We start from the raw sequence: 25,331 nt of genomic DNA, 5'->3' as shown, positions 1-25,331 counted from the left end.
ACACACACACACACACACACACACACGTGTGTGCCCTAATATGTTCTTCCTATATGTGCAGACATCCCTCATTCATTTTGTAACTTTTGTCACCATTTATTAAAGTGCTCATGCTTATGCTCATATCTCACATTTTCTCTATATCCTGACACTGTAACAAACTTGTGACTCCCTTTTATTAACAAGAACAAATACAATGTAGATACATACTCCATTTACCAAAATGTGAGGCTACTGATGCAGTGTTGGGAGGTCAGCTCCAGAACTGAAAGTCCTGAAACTTTTTACTTGAACTGACTGGCATGGACTCTAATGCTGTTAATGGGAAACTGAAGAATGTTTACAGAGTTTTATATTCTTCATTTTCTTAGGTGCATGGTTTTATATTCATAAGCTTTAGTCTTTTGATAGATCACTGTAATCTCTGCATTGTTGTGGAGTTATTCAACATGAAATAAGAAATCAGATTCCTCAAACACATGGTTGTTCAGGTTAGACTAAGTGACATTGGGTTAGCTCAGTGCTTAGTCTAAACAGAAATCCAACACAGTGGTTTTGATTTGTTTTGTTTCGTCTCAGGATAAAGCTTTTGGAACAATTAATATAATTTAGTGTTCCATAGCACATCACCTGCCTACATTGTAGTCAGCTGTTCATTGCACCATCATTGAACCAGCCAAACTAGCTTCCATTGCTCATCCTCTTCACAACAGGTCCTTTAGAGTATTGTTATGAACTATAAATTGTCAACATTTGAGGTTTCTACACTTCTTAAATGATTTTACTCACCCTCACAGGGTATGAGATATACTATTGCAATCATTGCTACATCATGGCAAAAGATCTTGTCTTCAGCCAATTACGAAACCAATAGATTATAAAACCTCTCCATTGGGTTTATGACGACTATATCTAATTGAGAAGTAATGACCATTTCCATTTAAATGATCAATGTCTATGTTTTGATCAACAGAATTCACATTGTAAGCTGCAAGCAACCCGCCTGCCACCGATCCTTCACCACATGGACATACATTTTTCGTGATCTTCCATGACAGTTAGCACGACTTCCAAACATGTCTTTTAGAGAAACAAACACTTCGGAGATCAGGTGATGAAGTATAAACTGTGATAAAGTCCTTGTAAGAAGGAGGTTTGGGTTGATGAATGGGTCAAACAAGAGCAAGAGCTCCCACCCATGAGACAAGGATTCTGGTCATGAAAATGAATCCTGTGGGGTTACAATTCTGGACTATATCACAAACTGTATTGAGAGTACAGTTTGTTTCACGTTTCACATATGGTCAGGAGGTATTCAGAAAAAGAGTGCAGCCATTCAATTTGTCCATGAAGGAGAGAGAAGTAAAGGAGATGCTTTGTGCTGTAATCAAATCATTGTAGATTGAGTTCTCATGTTTGACAGACTGTAACGAACCTACTCCAAGCCATTCGATCATTGGAATCTTAAACAATATTGTAATAATGTCAGGGAAAATTGAGTTCTATGTGGCCCCCTGGACTGTGTCTATCAATTGTTCAAACAGTAATGATCAGGGAAAGGAGAAATTGCAGGTATTGACTGCGGCAATTGATAGGTAGTGTTATTGACTCCACAGAAAGTCTCAATCAATAATCTTACAGTTTTTGTTGTAACGGACACTGTTCAGCGTTTGCAGAAATCAATTACACACAAAATCTTTTGTTTGGGGACCACAATAAAGAAAAAATCACCAACTGTCTGTTACCAAAAAGGCAGGTTTGAAATGTAAAAAAGAAACATGCATCTCTTAAATGCATTCACATTGTTTAAAGCTTTCTCTTTTTTTTTTACACACTCTGTAAAACACACACACATGCACACAGAGCTGATGAGCACAGTGACGGTGTGGGAACCAGATCCGTATGACACTAGAACCTTACACAGCCTCATTATGAGCTCAGCTGGCCAGCGCTGCTAGAATACGAAGCCAGCGGCCATGAAGCGACTGTCACATCTCCTCAGCCACAGCCTCGCTTCCTCGATGCTTGTGCATGTGTGTTTTTATGGTGTGTGTACATGTGCCTGAGCGTGAGGAAGAACCAGAGAGGGAAAGAGAGAATGGGGGGGGGGGCTAACAGTAAGGCAGAGTGGCTCCATATATGTGCTGTATTCATGACAGCAGGAGTGGAGAGTCAGTACATCAGTGTGAAGGAGAAAGTGTGAGAGACAGTATGTCTGTTTGCTGAGATACAGCTGGCTTACACTAGAAATGTGCACTTTTCCAAGACATAATTAGAATATGATGGATTTGAATTTCCAACTCAATATATTTTAAGGGTTGTGTCTCATGAAAATAGATCAGTCTGTAACAAATGTAGGGCTTCTGTGCCATAAAAAAAAAAATCCTGTAAAACAAGAGGAGAGGCATACACCTGCAGAATGTATGCATGTGCTGCCAGAATATCAAACCTGTTAACCACAAGCCCCAATCAGTTCTTGCCTGATAAAAAATTCACGGCCACTAAAAGTGTTCCTCTCAATCATGCAGAGGCAGAAATGATCATTTTAACAGGGCCAGATGTTCATATATATCATCACTGATTCCAGCTTCAGACTTTTACATCTCATGGAATCTAATTTTTTTTTGTAGGGAAGTAAATGTGCACAAGTCTTGATATGCCAGATGTTACAATATAGACAATAGTTTTGGTAATCAGTACAATTCTGTTCCTCATATAAGAAACAATTGAGGTGTTTGATGGGCATCATGTGATTTAGCAACCATCAGTTGATGTTAAGACATGACTGCAAAGAATTGTGGGAGCAGACACACTGCGAGATTAAAGCATGTTGTTCTACAGCATAATACTACAACAAATGAATGTATATTTGGATGAACATGTCTCTGTTTATGGGCTTGATGCAGTTAGATACAGGTGCCAGTTTGGATGTCATGTGACTAACTGGGCACCCTATATGACCTATATTAGAGTGTGAATCAGTGGGTGAAAACATTACAGACACACTGGACCCATTCATCATAATGTGCTTCATTTTCATACTCCTGAGTCCCCTAATTGACATTTCACCTTTGACCTTGGTGAACCTCCTGAGGGACTATGATGCTTGTATCCAATGTACACTCATGACCATGCACACTGACACATATGGCAGCCGCAAGCACACATGCAGAATCATGTACTCACCACACATTGCACCAGGGGGCCAGCCAGTAGCTCAGATCTTTCTTCTCTTTATCCCAGCATGTTGTCAGTTTCTTCTTCTTCTGCTCCTCTGTCCTACTGGTTCCTTTCACCTCCCTCTTCTTTTCCTCCCTCTCCTCCGCCCCCTCCCTGTCCCCCCTCTCACCGCTGCTGCTCAGGTCCAGCTCTGTCGCCGGTGGGCAGAATCCAGGCGACAGGCACACGCACACACTCACACGGCTGCAAGTGAAACTTTGAAAACGCACTCAGACACAGCTGGGTTCAAAGCTTGGCGAAAACACACAAACACACTCACACACCTCTACAGAAACACAAGCTAACACAGACGAGCTCCTCGACAGTCCTTACACCCCCACTCTGCCTCAAATACACACGCGCACACACATACACACAAACATGCAGCTGGTCTATCCGCAGCTGAATGGAGACAGTGTGTCTTCCTCGATATTGTGGTGTAAAATCTGGGATTCAGATCAATCTAAAGGCAGGCTGCATTTCTTGATCGCATTAAGTTGGAGAATCAGCCATTGTGGATTAATGAGTCATGGAGACAAACGCTGAAATGTACATCCTGCTTTCACTTAAAGCATCCTTCTTTTAGATCCACAGTTACATATCCACAGTTACATTTCTTTAAGCCATGATAGGAATCTCCTCCTTGCAAAATAAGATATACTGTAGACTGTTTTAATCAGTCCAAGATCAGAGATGTTAATGAATGTTTGTCTTTTCTCATCTGGCAGTAATGTCAAAGCCGGTACAACAAATCCATCAAAAAAATAGATTTCTTCATTCATCAGTCGAGGTTTTTCTTCTGAAAAAGAAGAAATCGTCCTTGTCTTCACGTGATCTCAGCAATCTTTCAAACGTTGATTTGTTCCTTTCCATATAAGATGTGTGTCCAGTTCTTCCCCCTGTACTCATTCCACTTTCCCCAAGAAATTGCACAGCTGGCCAAGAAGAGAAAAACCTCCAGGAGGCAGGCAGCGTCTTGCCTAATTTGTCGGTCTTCTCTTAATGTGGAGCAACATTTCAACTTGACCACACTCGGCTGTCATCCGACGCACTTTACAGCTTGTCTATTTCTTTGCAAAAAAAATCCCTCCGAATAAAAATCAGCTGTGTTTCTTCCCTCTCCGTGGTGCAAGGAGCGGGCTCTTTCCAAAGTGGCCTGTCAGCATCAATATTTAACAGGAACGTCCTGCTGTGTTGCTGTCACACTTAAAGTTTCCATGTCCCTGTCATTGTGCGTCGAGAACATGATTCTTTGGTCTGCACAGTTTCCTTGTGATGTTCCTTTTTTGAAGCTTTTATCTCACTGCTGTGATGTTAAATGTTGCTGTGATATTTCCCGAATTTGTTCCTTACATTAATGTTCTTCTTTCTTTTTCTCTGCTTAACCTCAATTTTTGCCACAATTTTCTGTCTCCTCAGTGGTCAACCTTCTTGAAGCTTCATTTCTTGTATGTGTTCCCTGAGGCGAGGTATAGTCACTCAGGACTTTCTCCCCTGCAGCTCCTCAAGTGTTTTTTTCATTAACCATGTCCTTATGTCCTTCACTCTTTTCCATCCACTGTCCAGCCTGCAGATCATCTTTTCTTGGCCATCTTGAGCAAAACCGTCCAGTATATTTCACACAGTGTGGCTGCTTCTGCTCCTCATCCTCTCCTTCGTTCGTCAGATAACTGCTCAGTTCGACTAAAGTCCTCTTAATTCCTCCTCCCTCTTCTCTCTCATTGTTCCTCTACCTCTCTTCTTGCATGCAGAACACACACTCTTCTCACTGCTCTGCTCTGAGTCATACCGCTCTCTCTCTCTCTCTCGCTCTCTCTCTTTCTCTCTCCTCCCTTTTGTCCTTCCAGAAGCTTACTAATGTTCCTCTGATTTTTTGTCTCTTTAACAGCACATCAGGATCTGTTGGTTTTCATAGCAGGTGCAACCATGACGCCTCAGCATCCTGCAGAGACGACCTGAAGGAGGACCTGTGGATGGACAGTCAAGCAGAGAGACACAAGGAAAGAGAGGGATACACATCCCCTTTATTGCATATGCTCTTTGTCCTCATGCTAGCCTACAGGTGGTTTTTTCTCTCCTCCATTGACAGAAAAAAAAACTTTTTTCATGCCGGGATCATTGATATTTCCTTTTTTGTTCTCTTTTCTTTTACCCTCATTTGTTGCTTCTTCTTGTTTGTCACAGTCCGGGAAAACAAGACAAAGAAAGCCCAAGCAGTGGCAAACGCTCCCTGAAAACAAAAACAAAAAAAGAACAGTATATTCTCTGTGAGGGACAGAGAAGGATATGTGGAGATGAATAAAAGAAGAAGAAAAAAAGATGCCCTCAGGATCTGTAGAAGTGATAGCAGAGGGGATATGAAGGGAGGAGGAGAAGGATGAAGAAGAAGAAGGGGGAGGTTGTGGAGAAAAAGCCTCTGTGAGTGTCTGTGTGGGTGGAATGGATAGATGATTGTAAGATGGATATGGAGTGAAGTGAGAGAAGGAGCTTGTTGGATCAGGGGAGAGGAATGAAAGGAGGCAGAATGGACGGATGGAGAGTTAGATAGTTGAAAGAAGTTAATGGATTTATGGCTGGACAGATGAACGCTTTGACAGGGTGACTGCTCCTCTATGACATCCAGGAAATCTCTAATGCAGCTGTCATGGGAGAGAAAAGGCCCCTTCCAGTCTTTGTGAAACGATATTAGAGTTTAGAATTCAAAATACATTTATTTCCTTTAAATGTATGCTGTTTCATATTTTTACCTGTGTGGGGATCCTGCTGCTTTCCTCCCTCTTAATTTCTACCTCTCTCATCCATTTTCTCCATCCCTCTGTCTGCTCCTGCAGCCCCTGTCTGTGCTATCACTAAAATGCAGCATCCCTCTTCCCTCCCTCCTCCACCTCCTTTCTCCTGTCTCTCCCTCAATGTTTCCCTCATTTTCCTCTCGCCCTCCCTCCCTCCCTCCCTCCCTCTGCTCATATTCTCTCTATATTTGTCCTTCTCTGCTTCTGTCTCCCACACTCTCCCTCCATCTTCTCACTCTTCCCTGAACCCCACCCCAGCCCAAACCTCTGTTCCCATTTTTCGATCACAACATCATCACATCTCCACCTCTGTCTCTCTTTTTCTTCTTGCTCGCTTTTTATCCCCCCACCCTTCACTCACTGGGAGAAGCTTCCAGAACAGAGTAGCTAGGCTTGTGGAGTGTAAAAGCTCTCAGGACATGCAAACCCCATTCATAACCTTGCCACATGAATAATACACACACATTACATCCATATTTTCTCGTATGCATGCACATGTGGAAAACACACACACACACACACACACACACACACACACACACACATTTTCTCCATCTGGCTTTCAGAAACAAAAACACATCAGGCTGAAAAACAAACCTACAGCAAGGTTTTTGTTATGCATGCATACCTGAGCACCATGCACAGTGCAGACACACCACACATCGAAAGCATCAATGTTGGAGCTTGTTTTCGTTGTGTGAAACCCCTTTTACAGGTCAATTAAAGATTGAACAAAGAATATGTCTAGTGCCTGTACACATGGCACACGCACACACACACACACACACACACACACAAACACACACAAACATAGTGGGAAGAGGAACCTTCTCATTTGAAATGGAAATTCAGTTTGACTAACAGCGGCCGAGTCATTGCACAGATAAATGAAACATCAGCTCCACTATGTTTGTGTGACCAGAGAAAGAAAGAACAGGGGAAGATAGATGTGGGTCACTGTGCATTTTGTTTGTTTGGATGTTTCTGTTGCCATATTGAACATTTGTGCAGATGTCTAAACTATTTGCAAGTCTATCATATTGTCCTCTGTGTGTGTGTGTGTGGTTTTTCTTTGCACTTCTGTGTGTGTAGCAGTGTGAATGTGTAGCTGGTAAGAGCTGTCCTTTTGGCCTCTAGCATCACCCAGTGCCACCATCTGTGCTGACAGCCAGATGGGGAGGGTATGAGTATGCCCGGATGTGTATGCCTGCATGTGTGTGCGCGCGCGTGTGTGTGTGTGTGTGTGTGTGTGTGTGTGTGTGTGTGTGTGTGTGTGTGTGTGTGTGTGTGTGTGTGTGTGTCAATTAATGTGACTGTTTTGGAAGAGACATTTTTTTTCATGTTATTTTAATTTTATTTGAGTGAACTGATTTGAGATCTTCATTGGTTTCGCTACTAATGGGCCATAATTGACCAAACGCCTGCTACAATTAGTGAATCACCACCATGATGTCAAGTTAACCAAAAGGTCTGCAGTATAATACATAAACTAGAAAACATCACTAACAAAGACGTTCAGTTGAGGTGCATGCAGACTAATGTTGATCATTTTGTTTAGAAGAGGAAAAGCAATGACAATGTGGATTAAGCTTTATGTAGTTGTCTTAATTACTTCATTTCCTCCTCTCAAGTTAATGTCTCTTTCAGTCTTTAGTTGGCGGCCCAAACAAAGACTGTAAATATTAATGGATGAAGCCTGACGTCACCCATCTGTTACTGCGGGGGGCTTCGGAAGCCTTTCGTGGCGGTCGCCATGCTGGAAATGTTGTCTCAACTTCACTTTCAGTCAGCCTAACGACAGGCTAAGAGTTGACGTTGAGGTGGGTTTTAAGGCTCTTGTTATATCGCCCACCTGCCCACCAATCAGGTCGGACAACACGCCTTAACTAGTATCCTTCATCAATTTGAAATGGAGTGAAAGAGGTTTTTTTTTTTTAAATACCCTGTGCCCATGATAATAAGAATAAATCAGACCCAAATAATTGTTTTAATCTGTCTGTAAACATGTTCATTTCTGCAGTAAAAACTGTTATTTTTGAATGGGGTGTCTATGTGACTTCCAGGTCTCTTGGAGCCAGGCTCAATTGGACACTCGATGAACTGCAGTTTTTTTTTTACATTTCTTCATTGGCTTCATTTTTCAACTCTGGGGTTTGCTATTTGAGCCCGAATCAACAAACTGCACTGTGGTTGAATGTCCTACAGAACCAGTCAAGTTGCTGTTTATATTTTTAAAACATTTTCAGAAGGAAGAACACAAAAAAAATAAAATGGAGGATTAAATACAGTATGTTTGTCAGGTTACACTGACAGTGTTCAGAGAAACATTTTACAGAGGAGTAAAAGAGGACAGAAAGGGATTGCATGTTGATTCTAGATCAGTGATCTTGATTTTTTTCTTTTGGCCACCAAATTCCAATTAGCTCCTCTTTGAGTCTTCACTTATATTAGTGGGAAAGCTGATGAGAAACACAAGTTTACACAAATGGGCCAGATTGATTTACAGTTGTAGCTTATACGGATGGATTAAATAAATAATTTGCAAGAATTTAGATTCATAGCCAAAACATTTTTTGTGACCTTCAATTTTGGCTTCTGACAATCAACAGCCAAGTGGATGGGGTCTGTTGGATCACAGTGACCTCGATTCTTGACCTTAAACCAAAAAAAATCGAATCACTCAATCTTTGATTCCCCGTTGGCATTTCTGCCAAATTGAATGTTATTCCTTTAGGTGTTCCTGAGTTATTTCATTTCAAGAATGAGACAGAAAGACAGATGGACAACCCACACACATAATGACTTAGGTCACGGCCATTACTGGTGCAGAGGAATAAAAACTGTCATATCAATAAAGAGAAGACAGAGGCCCAAGGCTACACTTGCCAGTGTCAATAAAGCAAACCCTATCCCAACATCAGCAATGAAACCTGTTATAGCCAGTCAATCATTTTCATAGCCCCATGTGGTAAATTCAGCAAACGTACAAAAGTCAATATTTATTCAAATAACTACTGTTTCAAATCATCCTTTTCAATATGATTCAGACTTCAATATATAGTATAAGAATCATCTTTCAGTGGCCAAAACAAATTGATACTCTAAACTGTTTTGTAAGACATTTGGTGACTGGTTAAAATAGAGCAAAAGATAGACCGGAAGATTGAGGGTGGAAAGATAGGGGATGAAGAGATGAAGGGAAGGGTAGTAGGGAAGGAGGCATGAAGGAGAGGGATGTAGGTAGGTGGTGTAAGTTGTGTTTGAGATGTGGTCTATGTTCCTGAACTGAAGTTTCAAAAATATATTTATGAAATCGTATCTACTGAACAGTCTTAATAACAGTTCTGTCAGGACTTTTTCTGACCATTTGACTGTGACAAACTAGGGTTCGATAAGTCCTCCTTTAGCTTTGCCCCAAAGGTTTTCCACAAAAAAGAACGGATTAATTGGGAGAGATTCAGCTGTACTGTGGCACTTGTAACACCTCATCATAGCTCACAGTTGCTTCTATATTACCTGTTATGTTGGCTGGCGGAAAGATAAATCTGCACAGATATATGAACTGTCGTGCCAATGCCTACAGAATATGTCTCACGTCTCTCTCAGTAAAATTTCTGTCCCTCTGGTGTCTGTTGCATCATTCATCTATTTAGGGGCTGAATGCCAAATGTACTTCAGTGCCAAGTATACGTCACATCAAGTCAACATAACTGCATACTCCATTTCAAATGCTCCTGCAAATGGGACAGAGGAAAATATCTTACCATACTGGTTATCTTTACCTTACTTTTTGACTGCTTTTCTGAAAGTTTGCTTGAAGGCTGATTCAACTTAATTTTTGTTAATCCTGACAGGTCTTTATTTACTTTAGGCTTGACTGACTGTGTGACTGAGGTCACTTTTAACTTAACATGTCTTATAACTGAGTCTTCATTTGTATCCTAAATGCTTTACAGTGAACATCATTTCACAGAACCACTGGCAGAAGAGCATCTGCTTTTCTGGTATACCTATTCTCTTAAGGCCCTGACACACCAAGCAGACAGCAAAGAACTAGTGGCGACATAGGCCGCCTGTGGTGTCGCCTCACATCGCCTTACGTCGCCTCACGAGGCCTCACGCCGCGGCCAAAAAGTTGCACTAGAACACACCGCAAAGACTACAGCCGATGGCTAACCACCACATACATTCTGCGCTTGTGTGAGGGGCGCCGGTAGCTCGTTGTCATAGGATACGAGAAGACCATTTTCACACCGCTGTCGCGTAGCCTACTAATCGAGAATAATATCTGATAAAAAGTTGAAAATGGCACTGGCGTTGTCAGTTCTTGGTCTTTTAGTGGAAAAAGAAAAGAAGAGGCGGAGGCGACAAATAAGGAGAAACCGCACTAATGTGTGAAAGCATGGATACTACAGCGGCAGGCTCAAGGGGCTTTCCCGAACCTGTGTCAAGAGCTGGAGATAAATGAAACCTGCAGAACAGCCAATCAGAGAGACTTCTTTAACTGACCGCCGGTGCCAATTCAACATGTCAAATCGGAAAATAGAAGGGCGAAGAGGGCAGACGGGTAACGACGTTGCCAGGAAAAAATGCAAAAACTAGGCGCGATAACTGCTCACCGACAGTCCAACTAGGACCGACGGCCGACGATCTCCTTGGTTTGTCAGGGCCTTTATATGCATAACCTTTCACATATATATTTTATTGTAACAAGGGGGGTCTTAGAAACACACAAAAACCACATTTCGTTGAAGGTTGATGTCTTCCTACAGATTGTTTGGATAATCCTGCAAAAGGTTTCCACTCTTATTGTACAGGCATAGGGTTAGTTGCTCATCATTTCATAGTTTTTTCTCACAGTGTAGTTTGTTGGTTCTGGGTAGGTTTTTGCTGACCTAGCCCTGCAAACCTCCTTCAAGCATGTGCTCTCATCTTTCTCATGGAATTAAATTCACAGTTTAGGTCCAATGTTAACATCCAGTGTCAGCGAAGTACTGATTGTAGTATATCTGACTTAAAGACTGGCTTTTGGGGTCGCAACATGACGCTGAGATTAGAATAAGTTTTAATGACAAAAAGAGTAATCTAATAATGACGTAAAATCATCTTCAAAATAGTAGTTGAACCTTTTTTCTAAGAGATGTTTTAAAGATGGCAGTATGATACATCCAGATATCAAGAGGATGTAACTACTTCTGCCTTGATTTTGTGATGTAAAGATTGTTTATTGCCATAGAACAAGATTCCTCATTCATTTACCAACTGTACAAAGAATAGGGGGGACACACAGCAGAATTGAAGCGGTCCTCATTTCTAATGAATACAGCACAGGAGTCTATTTTTTGTGATTCGATGTGCTACTTAAAAAAAGAAGGAGGGACACTTTGAGAAAAAGAACAGAAAGAGCAGGCAGACAGATAATGAGGAAATCCTGACACAGGCTTTTTCTGGCTGGCTGCAGACTCACACACAGAGGCAGCAGATATACTTATTTTTGCTCATTTCAAAGTTTCCTGCATCATTACGCAGGTCAGGCTTTTGCGTCTCTCTTTTCCTTCATCTTTCTTTCTAATTTTCCCTCTTTCTCTCCTCCCCTTTTTTTATACACCCAAGCCCAGAAAATAGAAGGAAAATGGAGTTTACCTTCCTGTGATTAACTCAGAAATAAAGAGACAGTGTGAGTGAAGGAGAGCTAAATTAAGAACAAAAGACGAGACACCAGAGGGAAGTATTTGTGTTTGTGTATCTCTGGTTGTGTGTGTGTTTGTTTAAGCAGGGATACCGTGTGCATGCTGGAATGTGTTTGTGTGCATCTTTACAAAAGTCCTTATGAAACCCATAGATGAAACCGCAGGCTGCTTAATTCAGTTTTTCTGGTTCAGTTCAGTCCTCCCACTCTTTTCTCTTTCTTTTCCTTCTTAGTTTAGTTTGGGATGGAATGAATTCATGGGGCTACTTTAAACACTTTACACTGGGAATGATAAGGAAAGGATTCATTGTAAAAAAAAAAAAAACATTACTTCAGATAAAACAGTCATGATGTATCTTAATGCTGTCCAATATGTAGAATAAGCTTTCTTCTCCCCAATGTGACTTTCAAAATGTTAATTTTGTGAGTCTTTTTGACTCTCATCTAGGGATTCAGGGATTTACATAATCTTAATCAGAAACAGGTCCATGAAATGAAATTAATGTCAACTGTCTGCTGTCAAAAATTATCATTACTTTTTTTTAGAGTCATTTAAAGCATATCCATTTCACTCTCTGCTCTGACTTTAATATATTAGTGTATGACTCTTTATTTGTCTCATGTATAACAGCATAGAAATTCTGACAGAAATTGTATTTCTCAAGTTGTAAACATTGGATACTTTACATTAACTATAGAGCTCTCTGACTATATAACTGAAGTATCATTACAATAACTGTAAAAATACAGCATGTGTGTACGCACATGTAAACATGAGTTTCACATTAAACATGATAATGTGTTGTCATCCATAAATCTGTCAACGGCAGCTTTTATAAATCTCACAGAGTTATAGCTCTCCCCTGTGTTGATATGTGGAACTGCAATACTGGACAACCCAGTCTCATGTCAAAATCATAGACTGTAAATATTGTAATGTCAAAAATGTCAAAATGTGTAATACCTACGTTGGTCCACAGCTCAAAACGTAGTAGTTTCACAATAAGGGCTTTAAAATTGTGACATGTCTACCTTTCCTTCTTTTGTATAGGCATACCTCAGGTCACGTGACTGCCCAGTTTTCCCCTGGCGAAAAAAAAAACATGGCGGACATCCCTTCTATTTTCGACGGAAAATGCAATATTTTAAGATAGTTTGACATATATATGGTACATACACTGTATATATATCATTGCACTTAATTAAAAACCCACTTATAATAGCACAAATAAAACTCATAATAAAAAAGTACACAGTCAAGTCAAGAAATCAAAATAAAGTTAATACATAACACTAAGTCACTTTCATATTAATTAATAATATGTTCTTAGCTGATATAAATATTATTATATCACTAAGCCACAGTATTTTTTTAATATTAAATGTTCTGTCTCTTCTAGCTGTTATAATAGATATATTCAATATTAGAGACTAACGTGTATTTTGTAACTAAATAATTGTTAAATAGTTGATCTGTCGAAGTTTTATAGTAGCAGTCAGTCAATGAGTCTTCGATGTCAGTTTTAAACGCTTGCATGCGGCTTGAAATGAATTAAGTTCGACACAAATGTGATTGACAGACACACTGGACCAATATGAAGAAACAGACGATTTCATTGGTCTAAATCTGTTCGTGTACATCAAGCGTAAAGAAATGAGCCAACCAACGTTCGAGCTGAGGGGTAGAGGGCGGGGCTCAGTTGTAGTATAAAAGAGATGGTTGCGCCGTTGGTATGCGCTAACAGACACTTAAATTCGGTCAACGAAGCAGTTAGTCTACCAAAACAAAACAAAAAAAGATGAGGGAAATTGTGCCTCTCCAGGTCGGCCAGTGCGGGAACCAGATTGGTGCCAAGGTTAGTACAGCTTTTTATGTTTTTTTTGCTGTTGAAATCGATGTATTTTAGAAAAGAAATGCCTCGTTCTCTGTGCTTTTGTGAACGTGTAATCCAAACCTAAAATCTCAACAGCTGCCCTTATGGGGTTGTGATGCGTCGAATTGTAACGGATATAAATCGATTTTACCTAATTTATAAATCTGATAAATTGTGTTAATGATTTGTACGCCAAACCATTAGATATCAGTTAACCACAGCGGATGGGATTGACCGTTGGGTGGTTAAAATCATTATTTTAGTTTTATTCGGTGACGTAATCGTTCCCGCAGTGTGTAATATTTGAAGTGAGTGTTTTCTCTCGTCTTGGGCTGTAATGTAACTTGAACAAAGTTCTGCGTGTTTATTATTAAAACAAAAAGTCCGCAGTCCTGACCGTGTTGGCGGTTAATGACGTATGAGCGATGAGGCCGCGCGCGGACTGCTGAACGGCGGGAAGTTGAGAGCAACCCATCCGGGTACTTAAACGATGCCGGCCCCGCCGCTTTCTGGGTGAAATCATTCTGTCTGAATGAATGGCGGTTAATGGACAAGCTGGGGTCATTACCGATTTAAAGTTTTTAAAAAACGAAAACCATACATTAAAAACTGCAAGTATGAGCCTAAATCTGATGACCAGTGACGTAAACATTTAAAATATGACATTTGAGTAGAGATCGGCATCATAACGGTGTAAAATTAACCATGTACCTGAGTGTCTGTTCAATCTCTCTGTCAAACTGCTCAAACGAGTCATCAGAGGAAACTGACTTTAAACACCTGATGAGTAATTATTAACCGTGTTACCTGAGAGGGATCTTTATTTTTAAATAATATTTATTTGTAATAGTTTCTAACAGTGTTCATAACTGTAATGGAAAGGTTATAAACGTTTATTTTTGAGAAAAGAGGACAAACTCTGAGTTATCAGTTGATTTAGAAAAGAATAACACATGTAAAGTCACCTGGATGATACTAAAACATTTTGTATTCATACGTGAGTGTAAATAATGATGAGTGGGGCAAGACGAGGTGTTATATCGAGCTAGAAAACTTTTTATTTTGACCTTTATTTATTAATACAAGGATTTGGTGTAGTGTTCCTTCTTTAGAGACATTTTCACCAACATAGTTATGTAATGTGACAGTTGAAACGTTGGCGATCGCTGCTTTAAAGATAGCAGGAACATAACAGCGGTCCCACAATTTACCACTTTAATCCTCTCTCGTTTCAGTCCAAACACACAGAGCTCTTACCCTCCGGTGTCCTTTGTAAATCTAAACCCGATACTAAATTGTGTTTTTAAAATAGTTTGAAGTACAAAAAGCTTCGCAATCGCGTTTAATCGCACGGCTTCCAGTGTTTTCTAATCTACCGCAGAAACATTGTCAGGGCTTGCTTTTACCCAAACGGGGGCGTGGTCTCTCTGGTGAGCCGGAAGTGATGTTCAACTGCTCTTATGAATCAACCTCTATAGAACTGCTACGTCAGCTTTAAAAATGACAGAAACTGATACATAAATGACCTGCGGCCACTTGAACATTACTGCCTACTCATTCCCCTGTCACTTGTTTATGTTTTATTAGCCAACAATGTCTTAATTTTTTTAATTATATTTCAGTTTTGGGAGGTGATCAGTGATGAGCACGGCATTGACCCAACTGGCACATACCACGGTGACAGTGACCTGCAGCTTGACAGGATCAATGTCTACTACAATGAAGCCACAGGTAAGGTTGAATTGGATGTTTCAATAGGCATAAACTTTTTGGCTTTTTTTTTGTGAACATTACCCTCACGTCCTATATTATTCTTGAAGGTGGTAAATATGTTCCCCGTGCTGTGCTGGTGGATCTGGAGCCAGGAACCATAGACTCTGTGAAATCCGGACCCTTCGGCCAGATCTTCAGGCCAGACAATTTTGTTCACGGTAATTGTTAATTTCTCCTTGCATTCCTTCTCTACTAGCTACTTCTCATTTTGCATTTAAGTACTGTTAAGCTTAATTCCCCCCTTTCTTTCTTTTTTCCTCTTCTAGGCCAGAGTGGTGCTGGCAACAACTGGGCCAAAGGTCACTACACAGAGGGTGCAGAGCTGGTGGACACTGTCCTGGATGTAGTGAGGAAGGAGGCAGAGAGCTGTGACTGCCTGCAGGGCTTCCAGCTCACACACTCTCTTGGTGGTGGTACTGGCTCTGGGATGGGCACACTGCTCATCAGCAAAATCCGTGAAGAGTACCCCGACCGTATTATGAAAACCTACAGCGTGGTGCCCTCACCCAAGGTATCAGACAGAAAGTATTGAGCCCTACAACGCCACACTGTCAGTCCGCCAGCTTGTAGAAAACACAGATGAAACATTCTGTATTGACGAGGCTCTGTATGACATCTGTTTCCGCACCCTTAAACTTAAAACCCCCTCATACGGTGACCTCAACCACCTCGTCTCTGCCACCATGAGCGGCGTTACCACCTGCCTCAGGTTCCCCGGACAGCTCAATGCTGACCTGAGGAAGCTGGCTGTAAACATGGTGCCATTCCCTCGTCTGCACTTTTTTTTTATTCCAGGCTTCGCTCCCCTCACAAGCCGAGGCAGCCTGCAGTACAGGGCCCTCACTGTACCAGAGCTCGCCCAGCAGATGTTCGACGCAAAGAACATGATGGCTGCCTGCGACCCACGTCATGGCCGCTACCTGACAGTGGCTGCTATCTTCCGTGGCCGCATGTCCATGAAGGAGGTGGATGAACAGATGCTGAACGTGCAGAACAAAAACAGCAGCTACTTCGTTGAATGGATCCCCAACAATGTGAAGACCGCTGTCTGTGACATCCCTCCCCGTGGCCTCAAGATGGCTGCCACATTCATCAGCAACAGCACAGCCATCCAGGAGCTGTTCAAGCGCATCTCTGAGCAGTTCACATCTATGTTCAGGCGCAAAGCTTTCCTCCATTGGTACACCGGCGAGGGTATGGATGAGATGGAGTTCACAGAGGCTGAGAGCAACATGAATGACCTGGTGTCCGAGTACCAGCAGTACCAGGATGCCACTGCCGAGGAGGAAGGTGAGGAGGCGCTTGTCTAAACCTTAAATTGTCCCAATGTTTGCTGGCAAATCTGCCATGAAAATGTAACGTTCAAACAAAGTGTTTTCCGGTTTTCAGTTTTCTGTCTGCTGTTCATTTGAATAAAAGTTTCTAATGCATTTTTGAAGTCTTAATGTGTTTAATAGTATTCACAGGCTACTTTCAAATGAATGAGATATAACTATGAAGTCGAAGTGTTTATTAGAGTAGAGGCTCTACACTGTAGATAAGGTGTAGTTGCATGGCTGGTGTTTTGCCAGAAATACAGAAGTAAACAAACATTTAAAATCTGTTATATGACTTAAGTGAGAAGTAAGATCATGACGGAGATTCTGGGTATAAATAGTTCATTCAGTGTTTTGTTCTTTTTTTTTTATTCATTGTAGATAAAGGTGCTGCTAAAATTTAGACAGCACATGTATATATATACATAATTACACTAAAAATTAATGAAAATTTAATAAAATGATTAAATTGCAAGCTGAAAGGAAAGTGTTCATCAGATATCACATTCAGTGTTTGGCGTTTGAATTCTACTGATAGTTAGAAGGTAACATACTGATTATCCAGCTTACTAATAAAATGATGCATCTTAAATCACCTCTGCAGACCTTTCCATACTGTCGCTCAGTCTCTGACAGTTCCTGGTTGTGGTCGGTAGGTGGCAGTGTTAGCTAAACCACTCTCTTCCAAACGCAGTAGGTCAGGATGCTCACAGCCAAGGCCAGCAGAGTCCAACAGCACACCTTCTTCACCTGGCTCTCCAAGCCCTGCTTTGCTCCAAAGCGGGACACAAAGCCGCTCTGTCAACAACAAACAAGTAGATTGAACACAGACATGTACTGTAATCATTCAGATTTCTAAGGAACACATTTGAACCTGAATTCCTAGTTTAAATCAGAAAGATTGTTGATACAACTCGGATTAAAAAGTCTCAAGAAACCTGCATTTTACAGTTATGATTTTACCCAATTAGTTTGTAGATCTCTAAATACAATTAGGACAGCTGTTCGTGTTGTTACTGAATATACTAAACACTTAATAAAAGAATCTGAATGTTCTCTATATGTTTGTGTGCTCCTGCGGCAGCAGCTCAACAGATATGACTGATTAACATTTTTATCAAAATGAATCATTGTGGGAAAAAGCAGATTCAAGTTACATGAAAAAAAACATGCAGACATTCTCTGGGGCGGCATTAAACCTTCAAGCTAAAGCTAATGTTCCTGTACCTATACACAACATCCTTGCCTTTTGGGTTATACTTTCTTTTTTACAAAGGTTTATTTCTTTGTCTTTATTTGAGAGACAGGGCAGTGGGAGATCGAGTAAGAAATCAGGGCGAGAGAGTGGGGAACAACACGCCGCAGGTCGGATTCAAGCCTAGGACTGTAGACTCTGTACATGGGGCGTGTTGATAAACCACTGTGCTACCGGCGCCCCTCTTTTGGTTATTCATAGACCTCTACTCTTCTTTATGAGACAGTAAGCTTGTGTTTTTGTTTTACCTTATAACAACAGACCATTTTCTCTGTACATGAAAATCATTTTACTCCTAATCTCCTGAAAATCCCAGTGTAGCCTATTTTGAAAAATGAATGACAGACGATTCAAATAAAAAAATAAACTCATTGGCTCAGGGATGACAATGAAAAGTATCCCAAGTAAATATATTTATAGTAAGCCTCTGATCAGACATCTTCTCAAGCCTATTCCTACGCCGGAGTATTTTGAAATGTGTGTCTGAGGTTAGATGTGGAGTGTGCATTCAATGGACAACTTTGGTTTGAAGCCAAAAATAAGCTTTTTGTTTTGTCGAGTAATGTAGGTAGGTAGGTTGCTTTTCTCAGAGTTTAGAAAAGGACATCTGAGATATTGAAAAACTGTAGTGTGCCGTCTTCAGGTTTCACAGCTCAGATTACTTCAGATGCTCTAAAGGCCCGGAGATAACAATAAGACATGTCATCATTTCTGAACTGATTTTTTTTAATTGTATCATTTAAAAATATATCAAATGAATAGCTCTCATGCAGCCATCTACCCAATCTTTAATGGGACCCAATGTCTCATCAAGTGAATAAGTGACATGATTATTCTATGTAGGATGTAGTGGTACATAGCAGGTCTGAACTTTCAGCCTGTGCTGCTTTGATTGAAAAAGCTGTTTTTAAAATAGCCTCTTATATGTCACCAATGTTTATGAAACTGCACTGCAGTAAAGGTTCTCTCCTTGTTTGACAAACTGCATTTCAAATTTGAGCTTGTTTATTTTCTTAGTGTTATTTCTTTATTCCTTTAAGATCTTATTTGTCATCATATTTTCATATTTAATCTTCTCCTCTGATTGTTGTGGTTGTTTCAGTGAATTTAAAACAGCCTATTTTAGTCTCTCCTTTTCCCTTTGTCCTGATGCTTTTGATGTCTTGTGTGAATCGCCTTGTTGCTGAAATGTGCTCTATAAATAAACTTCACTTGCAGCATGTCGCAGGGATTTGAGTGAGTTTTATACAAATGAAAGTGGTTTTGTATTAAACGGAGAATTAGGTTGTTTGATCTCCTCTGTAGATGTAAATATTCACTCATGAACACTTAGGGGAATCTTCTTTCATTTTTTTAAATAACTTTTATTTTATTTTTCGGATGTCTTTTTTTTTAGCTAGGTCACTGTCACACTAATCCTCATAAAACTTTGCAAAATAAAGATAAAAAATAAATAAATAAATTACGAACAAATGACGGAGGCTGGATTATACCGCCCTCTAGAGGAGAGACTGACGTAATGCATCCGAGACTGGCCCTGTTACTGTGGTAACCAATTATCAACAGGTTGCTCTAGGCTTTGCCAGCTGTTTTGGCACATTTAACCCAGTCTGTGTGATTAACAACAGACATTGACGACATAATGTCTGGAGGTCACGCAGAAAGCCTCATTAAAAACATTATTGGTGACATAGTGCGGGAGTGTGTGGTGAGAGGACATGCGGTGTCTGAAACTCTGGTGGCTTTCATGGTCAGTAACCAGGACTAACCTGCTAACTACATTGTAGCTTAAAGTTAGCTGGTAACTACCACTAGTTCAACATGTTTAATGCTTGATATAAATTAAGTTAAGACAGTCATCAATCTTTTTCATGTGTTAACAGGTTGAAACCTTTCAAATAACAGTTAAAAATGTCATTTTATATTTATTTAAACCTAAATATAGGCTACATCTCCCCTTCTACTAACCAGTCTGGTATGTGTGGAGGACATTAAAACTCCATTTATAAACTGTTTATTTATATTTATTATATATACTAATGATATACTGTATTTAATACATACATTGTTTTGTCCTGTTTGCATTTTGTCAGGTGAAAGCTGTGGTGCTGGACCCTAGAAATGGCTTTAATGTGGACCGGATACTGACCAAACAAGATGTGCAGAAACTCAAAGAGGTGAGTTTACTACAGTGTTAAATTATTTTTCTCATTGCATTAAAGAAAAAAAAAACATTTTTGTTGATGACTATTAGTAAATTCATTTTGATGTAATTAGATGTATCTAGAAATTACCAGGCATTCACAGCCAAGCACATGCACTAATAGGCCTATCCAAACACTGGTAACACTGAAAAACAACACAAAAGATTACAACAGAATTAAAAACCATACAGTTATTGTAATTGTTTTCCGTTTTCCGTGAACAATGAAGTTCTATACTTTCATGAGTATTTTCAAAATCTGTGTAAAAACCCTCTCTGTACAGTACGTCAGTCACATCATGAAGAAATGCCTGAGCACATTCTGGCTGGGTGGGTGGGAGGGACTTGTCATTAAATGTGCCTTGTAATTCATGTAATTAGATTTTTTTTAACCAGAGATAATAATAATAATAATAATAATAATAATAATAATAGTAATACATTTTATTTGTAATGCACTTTATATTTTTGGAAAAAATCTCAAAGTGCTACAGAGATTAAAAATAAAATAATAAATCATCAGAATAAACCATTGGAATAAAAACAAGAAAGATTAGACAAATACACTTCCTGAGATTTATGTTGTTAAAGGAATTTCTAAATACTGATGTCATGAGGTGAAGCCGCAACATTTGTATTTTAAATTGACATAGAAAAAATACATCTTTTAAAGGTTATAAAATATTTATTGTTCATTTTGAAGGATTTATTCATTGATTTAAACGGCTATTTAACTGTAAATGAGTTCAATTTATTAGTGTAAAAACCTTGGACTAGTCACTGATTTGCTCTTCACAGCTGTGTCTGGATAAACTGATGGAGAAGTGCAGCCCGTCCCTCGACACAATCAAGATGCAGGTGTATTTTGATTTGAATTACACCTCCAGACGTAAGTGTCTCTGTTTGAAATGAAAACCAATATCCTGTGTGTCTTAACCCAGGAGTAAACATCATTCTGTTTAGTGTATCATAGAAACTGGTATTATTTTGTCATCATAAATAACGTTTTCACTGCATTGTTGTAATGATGCCTGACCTGTGTCTAAGGATGCATCATATCATATCTTTATATTATTTTTACGATCATCCAGTCAACTCGCCTGAATCAGTAAGATTATTCTGCAGGAAAGATTTTAGAATAATTGAGAAGCAAATCCACCTGCCTGCGCTTCCCCGGGCAGCGCAACGCCGATTTGAGGAAATTGGCCGTGAACATGGTGCCCTTTCCCAGGCTGCACTTCTTCATGCTGGGCTTCGCCCCCCCTGACCAGCCGCGGCAGCCAGCAGTGCAGGTAGAGAGGCACAAGCATGCTTTTTACACACTTAATCAAACCCTCACTTTGTTGTTTCAAATGCATGTGACATGAATCTCAACTCCATTATCTTGTCTTTTTCCAGGTCACCGACCATTCCTGAACTCACCCAGGAGATGTTTGACACCAAGAACATGATGGCAGCTTGTGACCCACGCCACGGGCGCTACCTCACAGTCGCCGCCATCTTCCGAGGCCGCATGTCAATGAAGAAGGTAGATGAGCAGATGCTTAATGTTTAGAACAAAAACAGCAGCTACTTTGTGGAATGGATCCCCAACAACGTCAAGACCACCGTCTGTGACATCCCTCCCCGCGGTCTCAAGATGGCCGCCACATTCATCAGCAACAGCACAGCCATTCAGGAGCTGTTCAAACGCATCTCGGAGCAGTTTACTGCTATGTTCCGCCGCAAGGCCTTCCTCCACTGGTAAGTAAAAGAAGATTTTTTTTGACTGTGAAATGATGTCCCTGTATTTGTGCAGGACTTCTCATTGTACCTCTAGACTCAAACGAGTTTGTCACCACACATCTGAGTCAACCCAGTCTCATGTCAAAATGTGTAATACCTACGTTGGTCCACAGCGCAAAACGTAGTAGTTTCACAATAAGGGCTCTAAAATTGTGACATGCCTACGTTTCCTTTTGTCTATTCTTTTGTATAGGCATACCTCAGGTCACGTGACTGCCCAGTTTTCCCCTGGCGAAAAAAAAAACATGGCGGACATCCCTTCTATTTCCGGCGGAAAATGCAATATTTTAAGATAGTTTGAGGCTTAAGTGTCGTTTTGATAACCTTTCTGACAACAAATGTACATTGTATCTTCATAATCTTCGTTCGGTTTATGTTTATGATCTTTAGTTTGTTCGTTTTTACGAAGATTCTTTCAGGTCTCGATAGAAAAACGTTGGACTGTTACGTTTTCTACTGTTGCTATGGTGGTTGCTATGGACGCTATCAACGAATGAAAATGAGCAATGTTTCAAGTTCAGAATGAGGATTCCAAGAAGACTGACAGACCTTTGCACATTTTCAATAACAACATTCATGTGCATTTCAGGCTATATTAAAGATGCTAACCAAGAGAGCTAAACATGTTAGTGTTGGTCACTGAATCTGCATCCTCTGCTGAACACATTATGCCGATCAGCAGGACTCACCCTCTGCTTTGGAGAAGCTTTTTAAGTTAGAGGACATACATGGGGTAGCACTTTAAATTAAGGTCACAATATTCACCATTAGTGTATACACGGCATGGTCACGAAAGGAGATGAGATATGCCGTCCCACAAATCCTTGCGGCCGCAACACATAAAGCGAGTCCTGCATCCGACTGTTCACGAAAATTAACGATGACCGTGGAGGGACGCAGAACCATTAAGGGACATTTTTAGCCAGATGATGTTTTATTCAACATATTTCGTTCACTTCAGAATGCTTTGTGCATTTGTACATTTGTATGCTTAAAACATCATGCTTATGTATATCTTTCATAAATGTAACGATTAATTTCATACGATCATACTTGTTTTGGATGAATGTTGATTTATGAGTGGACAGGAAGGTGATGGTTTCACTTTGGTTACTCGTTTGGTAGCCTATATGCCTTTTATTTCAATTCCTTGTGGTAAGAAAACCATGCTGAGCTCTCTTCATCAATATCAAAGAAATTGATCATGTCCACAAGTTCACTATAAACCAGAGTTGGTTATTTTTAATTAAGCTACAGTCCTTTGGGGTTGCATTGAAAAATAATGTAATAATTTTGTATTAATTATGCAAACAAATGAAGATATTTTCTGAACAGTAACACATGAAGGGTTCTAACCATCTTTTTTAAGTGAAACGAGACTGCCTCCCTCTGGTCTGGAGCAGAAGTAAAATAATATGGCATTAATTGTGTTACAGTGTTTGTGAACAAAAGAAACATAGATTTGTTATAACTTGTTGTTTCCTCTATATTAACCATATATGTTATTATTTCACCAGAGAAACTGAGAGTTGGTTAACTGCGTGCTATCACCTGTTCCAGTCCCCCTGACCTTCCTGACTGACTCACAGGAGCCTGTTTGGCTTCGAAATAAGACTCACATATTGAAACAAAATATTTTAGTGCAGGCAGTTCAGGTCAGTTGGAATTCATAGGAAGACTCAAACTGACACTTAGCAGCAATACTGTATATGACAGTATGTATCTATACTGACAAAAACACCTACAGACATGATGTTAAAACACACACACACACACACACACACACACACACACACACACACACACACACACACACACATGCATACGCCGTACATTCATTCATGTCATCGTGTCTGACTGAGCTTTATGTTACACCTTGTTACATTTATGCTTAATGCTTAACAGCACATCACGTATCAGAGGTGTTGGCTTTTCTTATATCTTGTAATGCAGCAATCCTTTAAGATGTGTGTTGGTGTCTGTTATTTTAAAGTGAATGAAGTCATTTCATAATTCAGATATTCTTTATGTGGATTTGTAAATCCTGCAAAACAAACTCAGTTAAGTGCTACATTAAGGTGCAAAATAATGTGTTGGCTGGCATTTTCTCACGTTCAACTGATTTGAAACGCTCCCTCCACAGAGTGAAGTGGAGATGATTCATTTAATCTGTTTTTCTTTTCTTTATTGCTAATTTATTCTTTTTCCATACGGTTCAGATGTAAGTTCAGCCTGTTTGGCTGAAAATCATGAAGATATTCTTATATCCATGACAGCATATACCGTAATTTTCGGACTATAAGCCGCGCCTTTTTTCCCATTTTTCGACCCTGCGGCTTATATAACGGTGCGGCTAATCTATGGATTTTTACAGCTAACGGCCACTAGGGGACCTCCTAAATCTATGGATTTTACAGGTTACAGTCCACCAACTTTAACTCTATGGGCTCTATGACCGGTCCGCGCCCCCCCCCACCTTTAAGCGGCGGGCTCCAGCAGGAAAAGCTGGAGGCCGGAAAAGAGTGAGACAGGTAGCGCGCAAAAGTAAAAGTGGAACCGAGAGTGGTACGAGAGACAGAACGAGAGCAAGACAGACAGACATTACGAGAGCGAGACAGTTTGTGCAAAGGAAGTTTTCATGCACAAACCCTCATTATGGAAAACAAACGTAGAAATGCATATGATGCAGCTAAATGGGAGCTTCCTCAAGCAGCCATCTCTTTCCCGACAATCCCCTCTGTGCATGAACCCTTACATATGGTAATTAAACATTAAAACACCTGCGGCTTATAGTCCAGTGCGGCTTATATATGTACACATCATTCAATTTAGCTGCTGGAGTAAGCATTGCTTGTCATGTGACTGTGGCTGACTTCCACTTAAAAATTGAACACAGGAGAAAATAAAGAGGGGTTTAGAGGAATTTAAGGGAAAAGATTCTGCCAAAAAATGTCTGAAACCCAAAAGCTCCTCTGTGGATGGTTTTGGTCGCATTTTAAATACATTATAAAGAAATGCAGTGACCTGGCTTCCACATGGCCTAACTGTCATCAATTAGAACTATTCTTGTCTGTTTTCTCTCTAAACATTTAAAGAATTAGACAGTTCAGTTTGACCTTCTGACCCCCTAAACAAATTCTGTTTCAGATCACAAGATGTTGTTGAATAGCCTACTTGAAATGCCAACAATGCTTGTTCTCTCAAAATGTCTGTTATATAGGCAGATACAGTGCTCCCCGTTTAAGTTGTTCTTTTTTCTGTGTGTTTGTATGTGAAAAAAATGTGTGTGTGTGGGGTGGGGGGGGAGAAGTGGAAAGCTTTCTGGGGTCCAGTCACAAGGGGGGGGGGGGGGGGGGGGGGGGTCCATCCTAATTTAAGGACATTATAGAAAGATGAAAGAGAATGATAATGATAACGGAAGACGTAAC

General features: G+C 40.2%; 1 pseudogene; it reads left to right on the top strand.

Moving 5' to 3' along the window:
* The first annotated feature begins 13,458 nt into the window (after window positions 1-13,458).
* Window positions 13,459-16,768, top strand: LOC109988489 (tubulin beta-4B chain-like; annotated as a pseudogene).
* The last annotated feature ends 8,563 nt before the right edge of the window (window positions 16,769-25,331 follow it).

This window comes from Labrus bergylta, chromosome 11, assembly GCF_963930695.1.
Source record: "Labrus bergylta chromosome 11, fLabBer1.1, whole genome shotgun sequence".
NCBI classification, from domain to species: domain Eukaryota; kingdom Metazoa; phylum Chordata; class Actinopteri; order Labriformes; family Labridae; genus Labrus; species Labrus bergylta.
Note: the sequence above shows the minus strand (reverse complement) of the source record. Positions and strands in the feature narration are given on the sequence as shown.